This window comes from Muntiacus reevesi, chromosome 1 (assembly GCF_963930625.1).
Source record: "Muntiacus reevesi chromosome 1, mMunRee1.1, whole genome shotgun sequence".
Classification (NCBI taxonomy): domain Eukaryota; kingdom Metazoa; phylum Chordata; class Mammalia; order Artiodactyla; family Cervidae; genus Muntiacus; species Muntiacus reevesi.
Window position 1 is genome coordinate 55,496,133 of NC_089249.1, and position 6,000 is coordinate 55,502,132.

Below are 6,000 nucleotides of genomic sequence, written 5' to 3' on the forward strand. Positions count from 1 at the left end.
AAGGTGTCAACTCACCCGAGGACCGGCTCCAACGCCGTCAGCAGAATCAGCTGAGACCCAGCTTCACTCTGCAGTTTAGATGGCCAAGGCATTCCCAGGAAGTCCGTTTCAGCATAGTGTTCACAGTGGTTCCCCGGGGCAGCCCCAATATCCTCTGAAAGGTTGGCGAGATGTAGCAATAGCTCGATGAGGTTCCCAAGAGGCAGGGCAGAAAGGGAGACAAAGAACAGACATTTGTCCTGAGAACGAAGAAGAGACTGTGCGTTTCTCAACCCTTCCTGTGGCCACAGCTCTCCGACTCCCACCAACGTTTTAAAAATACTGGAGTAGGTAGCCATTCCTTTCTCCAGGGGATCTTCCAGATCCAGGGATTAAACCCAGGTTTTCTGCATTGCAGGCAGATTCCTTACCATCTGAGCCACTAGGGAAGCCCTCCAAACAGATTTATTGAGATATAGTTCACATACCATGAAAGGATCCTCTTGAAGTGTACAATTCAATGTTTTTTTTTTTTTTTTTTATTATATTCACAGAGTGGCTCAAATATCACCAGAATAAATTGTGGAATATTTTCATCTCCCCATAGAAGAGCTCCCAGTCATCAGCAATCCTTCCCTTCCCTTATTCCCACTGTCCACTCAGTCCTAGGTAATCATTCGTCTACTTTTGTTTGTTGTTGTTGAGTCACTAAGTTCTTGACCCCATGGACTGTATGTAGCCCACCAGGCTCCTCTGTTCATGGAACTTCCCAGGCAAGAATACTGGAATGGGTTCCCATTTCCTTCTCCAGGGGATCTTCCGGACCCAGGGATTGAACCTGTGTATCTCCTGCATTGGCAGGTGGATTCTTTACCACTGAGCCATCAGGGAAGCCCAAATCAACTACATTCCAACAAAAATTGAAACAAAAACAATGTATGAGGATCCGAATTTTTTACATTCTTGCCGGCACTTGTTATGATCTGTCATATATATAACAGCTATTCTAGTAGGTATGAAGTAGTATCTTATTGTGTTTATCTTATTGTGATAAAATATATATGACATTTATCTTTTTAACTGCTTGTAAATGTATAATTCCATGGCATTAAATGTATTCCTCTTTGTGATTTTGACTTGCATCTTCCTAATGTCTAATGACGTTGAGCATATTTTCGTGTGTTTATTAACCATTTGTATATCTTCTTCGGAAAAATATCTCCTTAGATACCTTACTCATTTTAAAATTGGATTGTCTGTTTTTGTAAGAGTTGTAAGAGTTTTTTTGTATATTGACTTGTAAGAATTCTTTGTATATTCCGGCTACAAGTCCCATATTACAGATATAATTCCAAAGATTTTCTCCCATTTTGTGGGTTGTCTTTTCACTTTCTCGATGATAATCTTTGAAGCACAAAGGTGTTAACTTTTGATGAAGTCTAGCTTATCTATGTTTTCTAGTTTGAGTTTTTGATGTCGCATCTAAAAAGGCTTTGTCTAACTCAAAGTCATGAACATTTACCCCTTTGTATTCTTCACAAGAGTTTTACAGTTTTGGTTATTTCATTTAGGTCTCTGATTCATTTTGAATTAGTTTTTACCTAGGGTGTGAGGTAGGACTCAAATTTCACTTTCCTGTGTGTGGCTACCCCGTCATCCCAGCATCATTTGTTAAAAAGGCTATTTGTTCCCTCACTGGATTTTATCACCCACGTCAAATATCACACCCATGTCAAACATCACACTGCTTTTGAGGAAAGCAGTCCTGAAACAGTCATTTCTACATGCAGTTAATACAACTTGTGACTCCTGGAAAGTGATCAAGGCCTGTGGTCTGAGATGACTTGGTATCCAACACGAATTCCTAATATTTGATGTGTTAGTCGCTCAGTCATGTCCAACTCTTTGTCACCTCATGGACGGTCGCCCGCCAGGCTCCTCTGTCCAAGGAGTTCTCCAGATAAGAATACAGGAGTGGGTAGACTTTCCCTTCTCCAGGGAATCTTCCCAACCTAGGGATTGAAGGCAGGTCCCCTGCATTGGCAGCCGGATTCTTTACCGTCTGAGCTACCAGGGAAGAGAGGCCAAAAAAAAAAAACCCACCTCAGATTCTCTGTTGAATGGCACAGTCTGGGTGCCCCAGGGCTCCAAGTGGCCTGGTGTATTGCAATCTCTGGGGCCCAGAGTGGTGGTGGTCTTTCAGTTTTTCCATGTTTATCAAAAAAAGATATCTAACTGAACATGCAATGGAGCTGCAATTTATAAGAATATGACATATTTGAAATCTTTTGAAAGCTTTTGAAATCTTATAAAAAGCTCTTGACTGAATTACTGTATGTGATACCATTCTTAAACTGTTTAACATATTTTTATTTTATTTTTGAGGAACAAGAGCTCCGTTTTTTAAATTTGATCATTTCTTGCATTTGAAGTACTCCTTGATGACATCCTTGGCTTGAAACTCTTTGCCATAACCCTAAAAAAAAAAAATGAAAAAACAATTTTTCTAACATTTGGGAACTTGGCTAAGTTGCTAGCACTAGTTAAAGCAAAACTTTAACAAAAATTAGCATACGTCTTTTAACAATGTTTTCCATCATTAAAATGTCTTACAGGGAATATTATTCAGCTATTAAAAATGATTCATTTTTAATCAGTTCCAATGAGGTGGATGAAACTGGAGCCTATTATACAGAGTGAAGTAAGTCAGAAAGGAAAACACCAATACAGTATATTAACGCATATACATGGAATTTAGAAAGATGGTAACGATGACCCTATATGTGAGATAAGAAAAGAGACATAGATATAAAGAACAGACTTTTGGACTCTGTGGGAGAAGGCGAGGGTGGGATGGTTTGTGAGAATAGCATTGAAACATGTATATTACCATATGTGAAATAGATCGCCAGTTCAGGTTTGATGCATGAGACAGGGTGCTCAGGGCTGGTGCACTGGAACGACCCTGAGGGATGGGATGGGGAGGAAGGTGGGAGGAGGGATCAGGATGGGGAACACATGTACACCCGTGACTGATTCATGTCAATGTATGGCAAAAACCACTACAATATTGTAAAGTAATTAGCCTCCAATTAAAATAAATAAATTTAAAAAAAATGTCATAGCCATTTTCAAGGATCTTTAATGACTTTTAGTATTTTTAAGGCTCATGACATGGCTTTCCTCTTACAAGCATTTTCCAAATTTCTGCAGAAACACATTCAGGTAAGCAGATTCATTGATTGAGTTTGTTTAACATAATTTTTAAATTGTGGTAAAATATACATAACAGGAAATTCACTCTGGGACTTCCCTGGTGGTCCTGTGGTTAAAACTCTGCACTTCCAACTACAGGAAACATGGGTTCAATCCCTAGTTGGGAAACTAAGGTCCCACAGGCCACAAGGTGTGGCCAAAACAACAAACAAAAATTGACTTTAACAATTTTTCAGCATATGGTTCAGTGGCATTATGTTCACTCACACTGTTGTTCAGCCATCTCCACTGTCCATCTCCAGAACCTTTTCATTTTCCCAACTGAAACTTTGTACCCTTACATCCTAATTCCTCATCCCTCCCCTCAGCCCCAGGAAACCACCATTCTACTTCTCGTCTCTATGAATTTGACGGCCCTGGGTACCTCACATAAGTGGTTTACTTGATCTGGCTTCTTTCACTTGCTGTCATGTCTTCCAGGTTCAACCCTGTGGTCACACATGTCAGAATTTCATGTAGCTGATTGCCCACGCTTCCTTGGGATTTCCGAGAATCTCAGGATGAATCTCAACCCCTGAAGGTGATCTCATTTGTTTTTCTCACAATCAGAGGGTTCTGAGTTGCCTCACAGCTGACTGGCACCCACTGCCTGCCCAGGGGCATGATGACCACTGCTGCCAGGCTGGCGGGAAGTGCTGGGGTGGAGGCGAGCCTCGGGTCAGGGAGCACGGCCAGTCTAGCTTGCATTCTGCTCCCTTCTGCCCACCTCTGCGCTCAGGGCTTTCACGGAGATTCCTCTTCTAGCCATTCATCCTCCCAACGTTGATTGAACGTCTGTGGTGTGTCCAGCGCTGCGTGAGGTGCAGGAGGTACAGAGGGATAGGACAGACGTGGGCTTTGCCTCCCTGGAAGTTATAACCTCGTGAGGGAAAGGCACTAAATCATCAATCATACAATAAATAAATGTCTGCTTACATCTGTGATGACTACTCTTGCGTCATGTCATGCTCAGCAGTGTCCGACTCTGCGAGCCCATAGGCGGTAGACCACCAGGCACCTCCGTCCCTGGGATTTCCCAGGCAAGAATACCAGAGTGGGTTGCCATTTCCTCTTCCAGGGGAACTTCCTGACCCAGGGATCGAACCCTGCATCTCTTTCGTCTCTTGCTTTGGCAGGCAGATTCTTTCCCACTGCACCACTTGGGAATCCCCATGAAGAAAAAGTGTAGGGTACAGTGCAGATGTCTAAAATGGAGGTGCCAGGCTGCAGAAGGGGACCAGGGCCCTACTCAGAATCCACTGGCTGACGTGGCAGCCGGGACCTGACCTAGAATAAGGGTCACGGTCCCTGCCTGCAAGGCACGCCAGGCTAACAGAGATGGCTGGGTGGACTAGGCTCCCCTGGGTTTGGCATGTCCAGCACCCCCTCTGTTCTCTGCTCCTTTTAGGAATTGTTGCTCCTGTTTCCAGGGCTTCTGGGGGCCCCTCCTTTGTGGTAGGAGATGTCAGGTAAACTGTGCTTTACTCTGGAGGGAAAATCATGACACATTCAGAACACCGGATCCCAAACCTTTCCTGAGATGTCAGGCCTTCGTATTTTCATGGCATTTGTCTTACACCTCTGGCATCTGCTCCTTTCCACTCTCCAGGCCCTAGCTCATGATGTCATCAACATAGCACACTGTCTCATGTGACGATGAAGTGTTCAAAGTCTGAGAACTGAAGAACCGTCAAAAGAGATAATGAAGTCCCGAGGCGAGATGGCGAAGGTGTGCCAATGACCCTGACAAATAAAAGCAGGGTTTCTGATTTTTTTCTGCTTTTTGCAATACAGAAGATGACATTTGCTAGATCAATAACTCCCTCCCAGGTGTCAGGGACTGTATTTATTTTCCCCGGCAACGATTCCACATCTGAAATAACAGCAGCAATTGGAGTCACCACATAATTACGTTCACAGTAACCCACTGTCATTCTCTGACACCCATCTGCCTTCTCCACTGGCCACACTGAGAGCAGGATGTGATAAAATCACCGCCCAGCCTCTTTAAAGGCCTTGATGACACCATTAGTCTCTCCAGTCCCCGGGGGAGCAATATTGCTTTTAGCTCATCACTTTAGTGAGGCGGGATCTCCATTTGACTTCTGTCCTCATCAGTTCCCTTACTCTGCCAATCCAGGGGCCAATACAGTAGTTCTGCCAATGGCAGGGGGTACCTGTTGCAGCTCCAGATGCAGGGGGAGGGAAACAGAAAGCTTTGGAGATCCATGAGGACTGTTTGGAAGTCAGTCTAGTCAAACTCAATTTATTACCTGGAGAAGGATGTCCATATGCAGCATCCTATGCCAAAATAATAGAACTGAGTCATTGACATGTCTGTCCGTAGGGAGGTGGCTGACTAAACTCTGATATATACATATAATATTAATAGGATCCACTTAAAAATATTTATTTATTTGGCTGCTCTGGGTCTTAGTCAGGGCACATAGAATCTTTGATCTCATTGTGGCATATAGGACCTTTTTAGTTGTAGTATGTAGAATCTTTTTATTTCTTATTGTGTCATGTGAACTCTTAGTTGTGACATGTGGAATCTAGTTCCCTGACCAGGGGCTGAACCCCTGGGCCCCTGCATTAGGAGAACATAGTCTTAGCCAATGGACCACCAGGGAAGTAGATCCACCCCCTAGGATCCATTTAAAAGAATGAATGTAGTTTTTTTTAATGGATATATGTTATATGCTGATGTGGAAGGTGCTTCAAGAGAAAAAAGCCAGGTGCAAAATTGCATAGTATGACCCATTT

The 6,000-nt window shown here is 43.3% G+C and overlaps 1 non-coding gene across 1 annotated transcript; it reads right to left on the reverse strand.

Annotated features, from left to right (window-relative positions):
- Window positions 1–3,096: 3,096 nt before the first annotated feature.
- LOC136156447 (small nucleolar RNA SNORA33) lies at window positions 3,097–3,229 on the reverse strand. Its single transcript, XR_010660999.1, has one exon. It is a non-coding gene; the product is annotated as a small nucleolar RNA SNORA33 (small nucleolar RNA).
- Window positions 3,230–6,000: the final 2,771 nt, after the last annotated feature.